Source organism: Magnolia sinica, chromosome 3 (genome assembly GCF_029962835.1).
Source record: "Magnolia sinica isolate HGM2019 chromosome 3, MsV1, whole genome shotgun sequence".
NCBI lineage: Eukaryota > Viridiplantae > Streptophyta > Magnoliopsida > Magnoliales > Magnoliaceae > Magnolia > Magnolia sinica.
In genome coordinates, this window is record NC_080575.1 from 7,806,593 (window position 1) to 7,823,413 (window position 16,821).

A 16,821-nucleotide genomic window follows, 5' to 3' on the forward strand; every position below is an offset into this window, starting at 1 on the left:
GGTAATTTCTTTCCTACTCTCTCTTTCTTTCTAGATTTTCTTTTCCTTTCTTAGGATTAGGTTTCGAATTTGATTGAGGGCTGCGAGTGTTTCATGCCCAAGTGGGCCCGTGACAACACTCGACGTCTCTTGACTGAAGGAGGATTGGTTGAGGGGTTGACTATCCATCGCAGGACTAGACACCACTCGAAATCCCTTGAGTTAATTAAAGTGATGGCTGAAAACCAACCTCTTCTACCCCAACCTAGGGTGGAGAACATTAAGGATGAGAATGAGGTGTATCAAGGACCCCCACCACGTACTTTACGAGATTATTTACAACCAACAGGAGTGAGTACGCCCTCATGCATGATTTTTCCTGAAAATACAGAACATACGGACATCAAGCCAGGGGTTATCCAACTCCTTCCTAAGTTCCATGGGCTTGAATCTAAAGAACCATACCTACATTTGAAAGAGTTTGATGAGATCAGAGCCACTTTATATTTTCAAAATGTGTCTGAGGACACAGTCAGGCTGAGACTCTTTCCTTTTTCCTTAAAAGAGAAGGCTAAGACGTGGTTACATTCACTGCGTCCTAGATCCATTGGCACATGGAATGACATGCAGAGGGAATTCATAAAAAAAAAAATTCCACATCATAAAACGATTACCCTCAGAAAAGCAATCATGAACTTCACCCAAAAGGAGGATGAAACCTTTTACCAATGTTAGGAAAGGTTCAAGGATTTGGTCAGTTCATGCCCACAACAAGGTTTTGAAACGTGGCACATTACAAATTTTTTCTATGATGGACTGACATCTTCCATGCGCCAAATGGTCGAGATAATGTGTAATGGAGAATTCATTAATAAAAATGTCGACGAGGTATGGGATTACCTCGATAGTCTTGCTGAAAAAACACAATCATGGGACAATTACCCAAAATCGAATACCATGTCAGGCCGACTCAATCTAAGGAGAAAGGTGGATTGTATCTCTTGAAAGAAGAGGATGATCTCAAGTATAAAGTGACTACGCTCATAAGAAAAGTTGAGGCCATGGAAGGAAAGAAGGATAAGGTTAATGAAAGTGTTTGCGGCATCTGTGATTGCAACATTCATACAACTGAAAATTGCCCTACAATACCCGCCTTTTGAGAAGTGTTGAACGAACAATCCAATGCCGTAAATAATTATCAAAGACCTTTCAATGGACCAACCTCTAATACGTATAATTCTAGTTGGAAAAATCATCCAAACTTTAGTTGAAAAAATGGACAAACTGCTACCCCTCAAAGTTTCTTCAATCAAAATCCAAATCAGGGGAAACCTCAAGAAGAACCGGTTCAAAATTCCATGCAAGAGCTGACCCATGCAATGCGAGACTTTATGCAAAAGATGGATTCACATATGACGGTTATAGAAAAGGGGATGCTTCCTACACAACCGCTCCGCAATCCTAAACCGCAATACGAGATAAGTGATCCCAGCTCCTCAAATCAAATGGGGCACGCTAAATCCATCACCACTCTTAGGAGTGGGAAGATCATTGATAAAATCCTTCCGGTTAGGCCCGAAAAGCCTCCAGAACCAGAAGAGGACAACAATGATGGATCTAGTGAGGCCCCACAAAAATTAGAATCGGAACTTCTAGAAAAGCTAGTTGCTCTATTTCCCCAACGGTTGGTCACACCAAAACCTCTCTCTAACTCTCAGGATATCCTAGAGGTGTTGAAACAAGTAAAAGTCAACATTCCTCTACTTGATGTCGTAAAACAGATACCTTCATATGCCAAATTCCTGAAAAACCTATGTACGACCAAACGACGGCAGAATATTCAAAAGAAGATCTTCTTGACCGAGAAAGTGAGTGTCATCCTAAAGCAAGACGTGCCACAGAAATTCAAAGATCCCAGTAGCCCAACCATATCATGTGTAATCGGAGACCATCGAATTGATCATGCACTTCTTGACTTAGGAGCGAGCGTCAATCTGATTCCCTACTCGGTATACAAACAGTTAGGTTTGGGTGAATTAAAACTCACCCTAACCACACTACAACTTACTGATCGCTCTGTTCATGTACCAAGAGGGATAATTGAGGATGTGTTAGTCTAAGTTGATAGATTTTACTACCCTGTAGATTTTATCATCCTGGACACCGAACCCATCAATAACATGAGCACTCAGATCCCCGTCATTCTTGGTCGCCCATTCCTTGCCACTTCAAACGCAATTATCAATTGCAGGAATGGTGTCATGACTATGTCTTTTGGGAATATGACATTGGAGTCAAACATCTTTTTCAATAATGGCAGAAACTTAGAGGATGATGACGATTTCCACGACATTAACATGATTGACTCTTTAGTGGAAGATACGACACCTCTGACCTTATCCTCTGACCCTCTAGAGACGTGCCTGGCCCACTCCCATGATTTTGATGATGACATGATTAGGGAGACGTGTACCTTCCTTAATACTGCACCGGTACTTGAAGGTAACGGTGGAGGCCACGATTTGAAGAGTTGCCCCAAACTGATGTAGTGCCTCTACCGTCTAACCTCAAGCCGCCAAAGCTTGACCTAAAACCTTTGCCCTCTGATTTGAAATATGTCTATTTAGGTCAAGATGAGACATACCCGGTGGTGATCTCTGCCCACTTGGAAAAAGAACAGGAGAGTATGCTTATATCTACTCTCATTGAGCATAAGGGAGCCCTTGGATGGACGATAGCGGACCTCAAGGGAATCGACCCCTCGATTTGTACTCACCCCATTTATCTTGAGGATAATGCTAAGACCACTCGGCAATCACAACGTAGACTAAATCCAAACATGAGGGAAGTGGTTAAGGCCGAGGTTCTTAAATTATTAGATGTGGGTATCATATACCCCATATCCGATAGTCAATGGGTGAGTCCAACTCAGGTGGTTCCTAAAAAGTCCGGGATCACCATTGTAGCCAATGCTAATAATGAACTCGTGCCAACTAGAGTTACTACGGGTTGGAGAATGTGCATTGACTACAGGAAGCTGAATACCGTCACGAGGAATGACCACTTTCCTTTGCCCTTCATTGATCAAATCTTGGAAAGGCTAGCTAGTCATTCCTATTACTGTTTTCTTGATGGGTATTCGGGCTACAATCAGATTGAAATCGCCCCTGATGACCAGGAAAAGACTACATTTACATGTCCCTACGGCACCTTTGCGTACAGAAGGATGTCATTCGGATTATGTAATGCCCCTGCCACCTTTCAGCGATGTATGATGAGTATCTTTTCTAACATGGTGGGAAAATATCTAGAGGTCTTTATGGACGATTTCTCTATTTTTGGTTCATCTTTCAGCGAGTACTTAGAGAGTCTTAAATGTGTACTGAAAAGATGTGAAGAGAAGAACTTGGTACTTAATTGGGAGAAGTGTCATTTCATGGTTCATAAGGGAATTGTCCTTGGACATATTATCTCGTCTAAAGGAATCGAGGTGGATAAGGCAAAAATTGATCTTATATCTAACCTACCTCCATCCAAGAACATCAGAGATGTGCAATCCTTCTTAGGACATGCAGGATTTTATAGACGATTCATAAAGGACTTTAGTCTCCTCTCTCATCCCTTATGTAATCTTCTGTAAAAGGATGCACCATACGAGTGGACTGAACAATGCCAGGAAGCTTTCACCAAGCTTAAGGGCATGTTAACCACTGCACCCATCATGCAGCCACCCGATTGGAGCGTTCCTTTTGAGCTTATGTGCGACGCTTCTGATTATGCTCTTGGGGCAGTTCTAGGCCAGAGAAAAGATAAAAGGCCCTACATCATTCATTACGCAAGTAGAACTTTAAATTCTACCCAAGTGAACTACTCGACTACGAAAAAGGAAATCCTAGCCGTAGTGTTCGCTTTGGATAAATTTAGGTCATACTTGATCGGATCCAAGATCATTATCTACACAGATCATGCAGCACTTAAGTATCTTCTTTCTAAGAATGATTATAAGCCTCGCCTGATACAATGGATCCTTCTACTCCAAGAATTTGATTGGAAAATTAAAGATAAAAAGGGAGTAGAGAACGTAGTGGCCGATCACCTTTCTCGCCTTAATACCTCTGATTCCCTTGAGGCGACCTATATCAATAATATGTTCCCTGATGAACAACTATTCAGAGTCTCTCATTCACCTTGGTTCGCTGATATTGCTAATTATCTTGCCACAGGTTTCATACCGACACATTGGACTGCGCAAGATAAGAAGAAATTTTTCACCAAGGTACGTAACTTTTTCTGGGATGATTCTTATTTGTTTAAATATTGCCCAAATCAAATCCTGAGGAGATGTGTGCCAGACGATGAGCATCAGAGTGTCATCTCCTTTTGTCACTCACAGGCCTGTGGTGGTCACTTTTCTGCTAAAAAGACCACGGCCAAGATTTTACAGTGTGGCTTTTATTGGCCCACTATGTTCAGGGACACTGATGAGTTTTGCAAGGCTTGTGAGCGTTGTCAAAAATTGGGAGCATTATCCCGTCGAAATATGATGCCTTTGAATCTCATCCTTATCATAGAAGCATTTGACTGCTGGGCCATTGATTTCATGGGACCATTCCCCCAATCATTTGAAAATTTGTATATTTTGCTCACCGTAGATTATGTCACTAAATGGGTCGAAGCAATTCCGTGCCGAAATAATGACCATCGCACGGTCATTAAATTCTTAAAAGAGAACATCCTTTCGCGATTCGGGACGCCTCGAGCCATCATTAGTGATGGGGGCTCACACTTTTGTAATAGACCATTCGAGAGCTTAATGAAGAAATACGGTATCTCTCATAAGGTGAGCACCCCATACCATCCACAGACAAGTGGACAAGCTGAGATTTCCAATAGGGAGATCAAACATATCATAGAGAAAACGGATAACCCTGATCGTAAGGATTGGTTAATACGATTGACTGATGTCTTATGGGCATACCGTACTACTTTTAAAACCCCTATTGGAATGTCTCCCTTTAGACTTGTATATGGGAAAGCTTGTCACTTGCCTGTGGAGTTAGAACATAAAGTATACTAGGCGATCAAAAATCTGAATTTCAATCTGGACAACGCTGGCTCGCTACGTAAACTTCAATTAAATGAACTTGAAGAAATCTGGAATGATGCGTACGAGAACTCCAGAATTTACAAAGACAGAATGAAGGCGTTTCATGACCAACGTATTCTACAGAAATCATTCATACCTGGTCAAAAAGTCCTTTTGTATAATTCTCGATTACATCTCTTTCCAAGTAAGCTTCGATCTTGTTGAACTGGCCCTTACATTGTGGTCACTGCATATCCTCATGGGGCTGTTGAGATAAGAGATCCTGACAATGGCAAAGAGTTTAAAGTAAATGGACATCACTTAAAGCCATTTGTCGAGAAATTTGATTCAGAGGACATGTCCATACCTCTGACTGATCCTGTTTACCAGGATTGATCTCCTAGTCTGATGGAGGTATAGGTAGGTTTCCTGTTTCCATAGGACTAGGGTAGTTTCCTTTATTTCTGTTTTAGGATAGACGGTAAACTTAGCGCTCCTGTTTAATTTTACTTATTGTTATAATTTAGAACATCGTGAACGCTTTAGATTTTCTTGTTTGATTTTTATTTTAGTTTACTTCATCGCCAAGTAATAGATTGCGCACATGGTGCGAGTTTTTGGGGTATAGGGTCTTCCCTATAAATAGGTACCCTTTATAGTTCTTTCGATTCATTCAAGTTTAATAAAAAATTTCTACTTTATTTTTCTGCTCTCTTCGTGAGTTGTGGAAGAATTCAAAAGTGGGTGCGAAGCCCTCCCTTTTCGAAGGGCTAATTATCGTGGTGCGAAGTCACATCGATCCCGATTCACCCCCATTCTCCATCATCTTTTTTTTCATCTTCCACTATCATCCGTACTTCGAATTCGTCCCTTATTGCATCAGTTTTCTTCATTACAGCAAGTTTTCAGATTTCGGCCCGCAGGAGGGCTGAAACTTTGGCGGAGCACCACGCACAAGCTGTACCTTAGATCGACCTAAAACTACAGAGTTTTGGAGCTTCCCCCTGGCTGAGCAGGGCCAAGGAGAGCTTTTCCGCAAATCACACCCCCTCGCATGTGCGGCCGGGTACCTACGCACGTACGAGCGCCCTACGCCCGTTGTCCATACGCGGGATCATTTTTTGGCTCAGGTTTTTATCCTTTTTTATCTTCTCATAGCTGTTTTTCATGATTCCTAGGCCTAGATTACGTTTTTCCTAAGTTATTTGCCAATTTTCTCACCCTAGGATTCCTTGAATTGAGATTGGGGAATCCCTTGGATTAGGGGCTGATTCTTATGCATGTGTGGCTGATTTCTATTTCCCTTTGAGTACTGATTGGTTCATAATTTTCATTGATTCAGCCAAATGTGTGTAGGCCTAGACCCGCATAGATTCCCCTTTAATTGAATGTTTGGATTTTCATGTGGGATGTGGAATTTGTGTGATTATTTCTGAATTGGTATGATATAAGCCTGAAATCTTGCATATCATATCTAAATTCATGTCCTACATCAAATTTGGTATTAGAGCCTAGGGTTTTTGTAAGGGAATTCACCAAATACTTAGGGTTTAGTTTGTTTGAGTCCTTCATGCATTCAGTCCATCATATATAGTTGAATTTTAATAACGGTGTGTAGTCTCCTTCATATAGAGTCTCATAGGGGCATTTAGTTTTATACACATATAATTGCCATAGTAGGTTATTAGATTAAGCAAGTCAGTGTATGCCCACATGTACAGGTCGTGGTTTCGGTTTGCACCCCACACTAAACATGGAGTAACTGCAAGAAACAGTGGCCAAGTTAGCCCAGCAGGTTGATTCCTTGAATAAGCACTGAGAACAATGCATAGATAAACGCCTAAAAGAAATAGAGGCTTCCTTCAGGGCAAACCCCACCACTGGGGAGGATGCCCAATCTCAGGTAGTTGGTCAGGAGGTTAGGCCAAGGAATGGAAGCGGCCAATGAGTTGGTCATGGGCACGTACCTGTGCACCCACCCCGTGAGGGACATCATGATCAATATGACTGAGATGCACAACTCCTCAAGGAAGTTAGGGTAGATGCCCCCCACATTTGATGGCTACTTGGACCCTAAAGCCTTTCTAGATTAGCTGACAAATATGGACCACTGTTTTGAGTGGTATGATATGTCAGATGCTTAACGAGTCCGATTCGCTAAGATGAAGCTTGTGGGTCAAGCGAAGAGGTTTTGGGCGACGGTTGAGCGAAAGAAAGAAAGAGCGAGGGAACTCCCAATAGTTCATTGGGTAGAGATGAAAGAAACGCTTAAAGAAAATACCTCCCTTTCTCTTATCGCTTACGATTGATTGAGGAGTGACATTCTCTTCAACAGGGTTCCATGAGTGTTGTGGACTATATCGAGAAGTTTGAAAAATACTCGACCCGCTGTGAGGTTGATGAGGACCCAGTGCTTACCCTTGCTTGTTTCAAAATGGGACTCCATCCTGACATCAGGAGAGAATTGCTCGCCAAAGAGATAGACATTATTGAACAATTGTACCAAGTAGTGTTAGATGTCAAGCAATACCTTAAAGTATCTGTGGGAAGGCGGTTTGACTTTCGCGAATCCGGTGCTAAGGCCAACCCCTCTGGGGCTAGACCTAACACGGGATTCCAAAACAAACCTTTCTCTAATGTTCAACCCAGACCTACGGATGATAAGGGTAAAGAGATTGTCGGATCTAGTTCACGTGGAAGTGGGGCCACTAGGTGTTTTAGCTGTCAGGAGTTTGGTCATTTTGCTCACCAGTGTGGCACAAAAGAGGGCACCAAAGTACTCCTTATTAATGGGCAAGTAGAAGTTGTGCCCCCAGAGAGTGATAGTGAGGAGGAAGAATATGAGCCAGTCGAAACCCCTAGTGATGATGAAGAGGGAGCATAAGAGTCTGTGACCCTCGCGATTGTGCGTTATGCCCTGGCTCAATCCAAGAACACTGATGACTGGCGTTGTAACACGATCTTCTACACTTATGCAAAATGTGGGGGAAAATAGCTGTAAGATGATCATGGATAGTGGTAGTTGTGCCAACATGACATCGATTAACACTGTGAGTCGCTTGGGCTTGAAGTTGGAAGCTCATCCTTAGCCCTATAGAGTCTCCTGGGTTAATGAAACATCCATTCCAGTCTCGCACCGCTGTCTTGTCCCTATTCAGTTTGAATCATATAAAGACATAATTTGGTGTGATGTTGTTCCTATAGATGTGGGCCATGTCATTCTGGGTAGGCCGTGGATCTATGATAGGTATGTTACTATATTTGGTTGTTCAAATGTGTGTACAATCTGGTTTGAGGGCAAGAAGGTCAAGCTAAATCCTCTAACACCCAAGAATACAACTGGAAAAGAGTTCACCACACAGTGGTGTAAGCAGCCCAAAAGAAGTTGAGTCGAAGTTGAAGTCCAAACCGCTCCATATTTTGAATGCTAAAGACTTTGAGTGAGAGACAGAGGCGGACTCAATGATATACGCCCTTATGGTTAGGGAGAGTGTACCAGAGACTAACGTAGAGTTACCCACTGAGGCCATTCAGGTAGTACATAGTTTCGTGATGTCTTTCCTAATGAGCTTCCTCCTATGAGGGATATACAATATGCCATTGATTTAATACATAGGGCAACTCTACCAAACCTCCTGGATTACAGAATGAACCCAAAGGAGCACACTGAGTTGAAGAGGTAGATTGATGAACTCCTAAAAAAGGGTTTCATTTGAAAGATCATGAGTCCGTGTGCCGTGCCCACCCTTCTTACACCTAAGAAGGATGGTACATGGAGGATGTGTGTTGATAGTAGGGTCATCAACAAAATCACAGTCAAGTATCGGTTTCCCATACCGCGTCTTGATGACATGCAAGATATGATGGCCAATGCTTCTATCTTCTTAAAAATTGACCTCAAAAGTGGGTATCACCAAATCCGTATACGCCCTGGTGATGAGTGGAAGACGGCCTTCAAAACGAAGGATGGGCTATATGAGTGGCCAGTGATACCTTTTGGGTTAAATAATGCCCCAAGTACTTTCATGCGTGTGATGACCCAAATGTTGAAACCCTTCATGGAGAAGTTCCTGGTCGTATACTTTGATGATATCTTAATTTATAGCATGACTAAGGAGCAACACCTCAACCATTTGAGGCAGGTTTGTGGGATCCTTAGGGTCGAGAAGTTGTACGACAACCTAAAGAAGTGCGCATTCTTGTTTAGTAGTGTGATCTTCTTAGGTTTTATTGTGTCAGCTGAGGGTGTATCGATAGATCCCAAGAAGGTCAAGGCCATCGTTAATTGGCCTGAACCCCGCAATATTCATGAGGTGCGCAGCTTTCATGGCTTAGCCACTTTTTATAGGCGGTTCATTCGAAGCTTCAGTTCCATTGTGGCTCCCATCACAGACTGCATAAAAAAGGAGAGTTTCAATGGACAAAGGCCGCCTCGAAGGCCTTCAAGGAGATAAAGGTCAAGATGACCGAAGCTCCAGTCATGCGACTTTCAGATTTTTCAAAAGCTTTTGAAGTCGCATGTGACGCGTCAGGAGTCGGCATAGAAGGAGTACTTAGCCAAGAAGGGTACCCTGTCACCTTTTTTTAGTGAGAAACTGAATGAGGTGAAGCAAAGATATTCCACCTATGACAAGGAATTCTACGCGGTAGTGCAATCACTACGCCATTGACGACATTACCTGTTACCGCAAGAATTCGTCTTGTTCACAGATCACGAGGCCTTGAGATACTTGAATTCTCAAAAGAAATTAAGCCTCAGGTACGCTAAGTGGATTCAATTCCTTCAAGAGTACACTTTTGTGCTTAAGTACATGGCCGGTGTAGAGAATAAGTTTGTCGACGTGTTGAGTCGTCGAGTCGCATTACTCAACTCCATGAGCGTTGAAGTTACGGGCCTTGAGCGCATCAAAGAAGAGTATTTTGAGTGTCCAGATTTTGGGGTTGTGTATACATCTTTATTAGAGAGTCTATCAGGAGCTAACAGTGAGTATTTGGTTTTGGACAGATATTTGTTTAGGAGTAACCGCTTGTGCATACTATGCACCTTCATTCGTGATTTTTTTATTTGGGAGTTACATTCAGGGGGGTCGCGGGTCATTTCAGTCGTGACAAGACCATTGCCCTAGTGGAGGATAGATTTCATTGGTCAAGCCTCAAGCGGGACGTGGCCAAAATTATAGGACAATGCCGTACTTGTCAAATGGTAAAGCAAATGAAATAGAATACGGGATTACATACACCTTTGCCAGTCCCATTCATCTCTTAGCAGGACATCAGTATGGACTTCGTGCTTGGACTTCCCAAGACTATTCGAAAGCATGACTCTATATTTGTTATCATGGACTGTTTCTCTAAAATAGCCTACTTCATTCTTTGTTTTAAGACCTCCGACGCATCTCATGTTGCCAAGCTGTTCTTTAGTGAGGTGGTCAAACTGCATGGCTTACCAAAAATCATAGTGTCTGACCGTGACGTGAGATTCATGAGTTACTTTTGGAAGACACTATGGCACATGATAAATACTAGGCTCCAATTTTATTCTGCCTACCACCCTCAGACCGATGGCCAAACTGAGGTGGTTGATAGGAGCCTAAGGAGTTTACTTCGATGTTTAGTGGGGGAGCATACCAGGACATGGGACGTCGTACCACCCATAGCTGAGTTTGCATACAATAGTTCTGTCAATAGGTCCACAGGTCTAAGTCCTTTTGAAGTCGTTACTAGTTACAAGCCTAGGAAGCCTATTGATCTTATCCTCATGTCATTGTCCCATAGGCCATCAGAGTCTGCAGAGTCTTTTCTGCATCACATACATTCATTGCATCAAGAAATCAGGCGAAAGATCACTACCAGTAATGAACATTACAAATTTTCTACAGATCAACATAGACGTTTCAAAGAGTTCAATATTGGAGACTCTGTGATGGTCCGCATCAGGCCCGAGCGGTACCCTTCAGGGGCCGTTCGTAAGTTACACGCGCGCAGCACTGGGCTCTTCAAAATTATAAAGCGAAACGGTCTCAATGCGTATGAGGTAGATCTTTCACCTTCCATAAGAATTAGTTCCACATTCAATGTGGAAGATTTAGTTACTTTTCAGGGACCCACTGATACTTTGTTCGGCTCTTCACCCACCCATCCTGATTTCCCATACTTACCCTTTGATCCATGACCTCTTCCCGACCTTTCATCCCAGCCTTTACCTCTCATACCTAGCTTTCGCACACCCAGAGAGGAAATAGATGATATCCTGGACCATGAGATAATTTTCACGTCGGATAGCGGGTTTCAAAAATACCCCATACTTACCCTTTGATCCATGACCTTTTCCCGACCTTTCATCCCAGCCTCTACCTCTCATACCTAGCTTTCACACACCTAGAGAGGAAATAGAGGATATCCTGGACCATGAGATAATTTTCACGTCGGATAGTGGGTTTTAAAAATACCTAGTTAAATGGAAGTTACGCCCAGCTTCAGACAGCACGTGGCTCACTGAGGAAGAGCTTCAGAGACTTGATCCTGATATCGTAGAGCGGTTCAGGAGTTTTATTTCGTCAGTGGCAAAATCTTCGCAGCCAGGGAGAGTTGATGAGGACATCATGCACACGTATGCCCGCACACCATCACCCCTACTCACGTACGTACGCAGAAGGAGGATTCCACCATCGATCTAGCTTGATGACGACGTCCAGGGAGGGCCTCCTATCTACAAGACAAATTTTTGTTAAAAAAAGTGGGCCCGATAGTCAAGAAAAGCCCATCATAGGATCTCATGATCGTGGCCCACTCGTCGGATTGATTTCATATTTTATGTTTTGCTTATTATTATTATTTAGAACAACGTGAACACTTTAGATTTTCTTGTTTAATTTTTATTTTAGTTTACTTCGTTGCCAAGTAATAGGTTGCGCACATGGTGCGAGTTTTTGGGGTATAGGATTTTCCCTATAAGTAGACACTCCTTGTAGTTCTTTCGATTCATTCAAGTTTAATAAAAAATTTCTACTTTATTTTTTTGCTCTCTTCGTGAGTTTTGGAAGAATTCAAAAGTGGTGTGATAACTACCGTGCTGTGAAGCCACATCGATCCCGATTCACCCCCATTCTCCATCATCCTTTTTTTAAAAAAAATCTTCCACCACCATCCATACTTCGAATTCGTCCCTTGTTGCATCAGTTTTTTTCATTACAGCAGGTTTTCAGATTTCGGCCCGCAAGTGGGCTGAAACTTTTGCAAAGCACCACGCACAAACCGTAGCTCGAATCGACTCGAAACTTCAGAGTTTTAGAGCATCCCCCTGGCCGACCAAGGCCAAGGAGAGCTTTTCCATAAATGACGCCCCCTCGTACATGCAGCCGGGTACCTGCGCACGTGCGAGCGCCTCAGGCTTGCTGTCCATACGCGGGATTGTCTTTTGGCTCAAGTTTTTATCCTCTTTTATCCTCTCACAGCTATTTTTCATGAATCTTAGACCTAGATTACATTTTCTCTAAGTTATTTGTCAATTTTCTCACCCTAGGGTTCCTTGAATTGAGATTGGGGTATCCTTTGGATTAGAGACTGATTCTTATGCATGTGTGGTTGATTTCTATTTCCCTTTGAGTGCTGATTGGTTCATAATTTTCATTGATCCAGCTTAACGTGTGTAAGCCTGGACTCGCATAGATTCCCCTTTAATTGAATGTTTGGATTTTCATATGGGATGTGGAATTTTTGTGATTGTTTCTGAATTGGTATGATCTAAGCCTGAAATCTTGCATATCATATTTAAATTCATGTCCTGTATCATAGTAGTTATTCATGTATGGTTGTTGAATGGATGTATCCTAGATGATGTTTTCTTCTTCTGTTTTCAAAATTGCAGCATCGTATATTAGTTGAAAGATATAAAAACAGGGGAAATTGTTGCTCCGAAAGAGATATTAATAAGTTCTTTATCAAAGGAGGTATGGTGCTTTTCTTCTGTTGATTATCATAGTCTATAATATATTAATCATACCTTATGACCGGGAAAGTTGTTTTAGTGTTATATTCATGCTTATGAATATGGTGGCCCTTTTTTGTTTTGTGTTTTGCAGGAAGTAAACGATGTAATAGGTGAAATCACAATTTTAAGAAGACTTGATCATAAAAACGTGATTCCTTTGAAGGAGATTCTAACTTCTTCAGGTTCCATTTGAATTTTCACATTTTCCTTTTCTTCTTTGCTTAACTAGTGGCTTTGATCCTACATACATGTTATCGAGACTAACAAATTGTTCTTCAGATTTTCATAGAGAAATTGACAAGGACAATCGAGGAAATCGAAGTGTGTTTCTCAACATGGCATCCAATTTTGACCTATGAGATTGTGATGGGATTCAAGGATGTTTTCATTATTTTAATGGCGTAAAAAAAGTCCATTTCCTTCATTAAACTGACCCTTGGAAATTAGGTTGTTACCAATTTTTGTTGTCAGTGCTATATGAAACAACTATTGGATGGGCTCTGTTATTGCCGTGCTAATCAACTGCTTCAACGTGACATCAAAGGTTTGTCATCAAATACTTAGTTGGATCTTTTTCTTGGTCAGGATTTTATTTTTTGCAGCTTCAATGATATCTATCCTACATGTATTTGTGCAACACATCACATTCTCATCAATAATGAGGGATGTTTAAAGCTTACTGATTTTAGCCTTTCACGTTGGTGCCCCAGTGATGACATCAATGAAGTTAAATTTGAGGTTACTTCTTTGTAGCATAGGTATTGTTATGACTCTGGAGTTATCGGACACCCCTAGATCCGTCCAGTGTTTGAAGTATCGGTATCGCTACAAGTTTCGATGGCCAGGGATACGGAAAGAGTATCGATGTTGCCAATTATATCGCTGATACTGGAAATGCGGGGAAACATGGGGAAAACAGTGGACTTTGCAACGAAGCTTCAGGAGATGTTAAAATGTACATATTTGCATATTTAGAAATAAAAACAATTGCAAGAAGAATGCATACATAACAAGTTTCCATTTATTAGGCTTTAAAAGCATATGTTGTTGTAAGACATGAGTCCAAACATCCCATCCATCTTTTTTAACCATCCAACCTTCCATCGAAATATCCATCGATATTGCAAAATATCAACAACACATGATATTTCACCAAGAAACTATTAACAATTGGAAAGGGAACGAAAGATCATGGTCTCAATATCGTGCATGTTGCGATATCGATAATATCAAGATATTATCAATATTATCGATGACAAATTGAACACCACATACAACCATGTGCACTACAAGAAACATTTTTAGTGACGAACTTTTTACCGACGAAAATTTTTGTCAATAAAAGTAATTTTCCCGCTAAGAGTTTTACCGACGAATATTTTCGTTAGGAAAAAGCAGAGAACCACTTTTACCAACGAAAATTTTTGTTGGTAAAAGTGGTGTATTTAAGGTAGGAAATTTTTGCCCTGACTTTTACCGACGAACCAAAACCGTCGGGAATAATATTTTTACCGAAGTAAATTTTCGTTGGTAAAAGTGTCGTTGGAATGGTAGAAAATTTTTGCTGACTTTTTCCGACGAACCAAAACCGTCGGGAATAATATTTTTACCGACACAATGTTTCGTTGGTGGAAGTGGTCTTGGTGGGAGAACATTTTCGCTTACTTTTACCGACGAGCCAAAACCGTTGGAAATAATATTTTTACAAAACATACCATTGGTTAGTGTTTTCTAAGGTGAAAATTTTCACCAACTTTTAGTGACGAACCAAAACCGTCGGGAATAGTATTTTTACCACCACAACCATCAGGAATTATATTTTTAAATCAAAGATATGAGTCATCCAGCTGTCTATTTAACGGTCCGCAATGGTTTTGATTGAACCTTTTTCAATAAAAGAATCAGATGGCTTTTGATTATCTGATTGGGGTGACTACCTGGTTGTTTGCAAATCATGGACCACTCTATTCATTGGTCCCCCACAATCTAATCTTAGATGGGCCGACTTGGATTCCATAAGGAATTTGCAATTCAGTCAAGTAGTGTATCCAAACATTATGTGGGCCCCACCGACCTTTCCTTCACAGGAAGCATGTTGCGTTGTAACTCACTACGCCCGTACTTAGTAAACTGTGATATCCACCTTGATTTATTTATTTTATCCAATTTGTCCATACATTTTCCCATATAATTTTAGTGCTCGAGCCCAAAAAATAATCTTATAAAATGTTTAAATGGACCACACCACAGGAAACAATTGATTTGAATGTCTACCGTTGCAAATTTCTTAGGGGCCACAGAAGTTTCTGATCAAGCTTATATTTCTGTTTATCGTTCATCCATGTCTTTTTGATCTCTCGAACGGGTTGGATCACAAATAAACATCACTATGGGGCCTAGAAAGGTTTCAATGGTGGAAATCATTATACCCATTGTTTCCTTTGGTATGATCCACTTGGTCTTTTGATATGCTTTAATTTTGATCTCAACCCCTTAAATGAGATGGAAAAACGGATGGACAGTGTGGATTAAGCACGCGTTCATGGTCGGCCCAAAAGAGTTTACTCCGCAATCCAATTTTAGAGATCAATGTTACGTTACTTACGTATGTATTCATTAAATTGGCGACCTCATTTTAGAGCATGACCCCAAAAATGAATGATATCCAAAGTTTTAGTGGACCACACCACAAATATGAGTGGGACAATGATTCTCATCGTTAAAATGTTTGTAGGGACCATCGTAATTTTTATTTTCCATCCAATCTATACATAAGGTCATATATACATGGATGAAGAGGAGAAACAAAACTTCTTTGACCCCAAGAAGGATTCGATGGCAATCCCTCACTGCTTTCTGCAGTGTGGTCCACTTGATATTTGGATCTGAATTATTTTTGGTCTCAAGCCTTACAAAGATTTCTCCAAATGCACGGACAGTTTGGATATAACACATATCTCATGGTGGGGCCTACAGAACTCTGTGACGTCAACACACCAGCCAGATAAGTGGTGGTGTGCGGTACACCAGCCAATCCGCTATGGATGCGGATTGCGTCCTACCCCTGCCCAGGAGACGAATTGGCTACTCCCCCGACAACAGCCTGGTGGCTGATGGTCGGTGCTCTGTGGGCCCACCATGATGTATCTGTTTCATCCATTCCATTCATCCATTTTTAAAGATCATTTTAGAGCTTGATACCAAAAATAAGAGGGATTTAAATCTCAGGTGGACCATACCACAGGAAAACAATAGTGATTGGATATCCACCATTGAAATCATCCTAAGGCCCACTGTGCTGTTTATTTGACATCCAATCTGTTGATTATGTCATAAATACCCAGATTAAGGGAAAAAACAAAGATCAGATTGATCCAAAACTTTTTAAGGCCCCCAAAAGTTTTTAATGATCTACGTTCATTCAACATTGTTTCCTGTAACGTGGTCCACTTGATATTGGCATATCCCTCAGTTTTGGTCTCATACCATAAAATGATCCCGAAAAATAGATGGACGTCATGGATAGAACACATACATCATGGTGGGGCCCACAGAGAATCTGCCATCAGCCATTGGCTGGTGGGATGGGGAATAGACAATCCGTTTCCCCTGCCCGTCGAATTGCGTCCTACCTCAGCCCGTATCCAGCTGGGAACGGGCAAAGCTTTTAGTGGACACCGTGATGTATGGGTTTTATCCACACCGACCATCCATTTTTATTTTTATTTTTTCATATTATTTTAGAATATAGGCTCAAAACTAACGC

At 41.4% G+C, this 16,821-nt stretch overlaps 1 long non-coding RNA gene and 1 other non-coding gene across 2 annotated transcripts; one reads left to right on the plus strand and one right to left on the minus strand.

Moving 5' to 3' along the window:
* Positions 1-651: 651 nt before the first annotated feature.
* LOC131241613 (small nucleolar RNA R71) lies at positions 652-758 on the minus strand. The gene has a single exon (XR_009169174.1). It is a non-coding gene; the product is annotated as a small nucleolar RNA R71 (small nucleolar RNA).
* A 12,124-nt stretch (positions 759-12,882) lies between these two features.
* LOC131241415 (uncharacterized) lies at positions 12,883-13,849 on the plus strand. The gene is made up of 3 exons (XR_009169019.1): positions 12,883-13,014; positions 13,147-13,237; positions 13,335-13,849. It is a non-coding gene; the product is annotated as an uncharacterized LOC131241415 (long non-coding RNA).
* Positions 13,850-16,821: the final 2,972 nt, after the last annotated feature.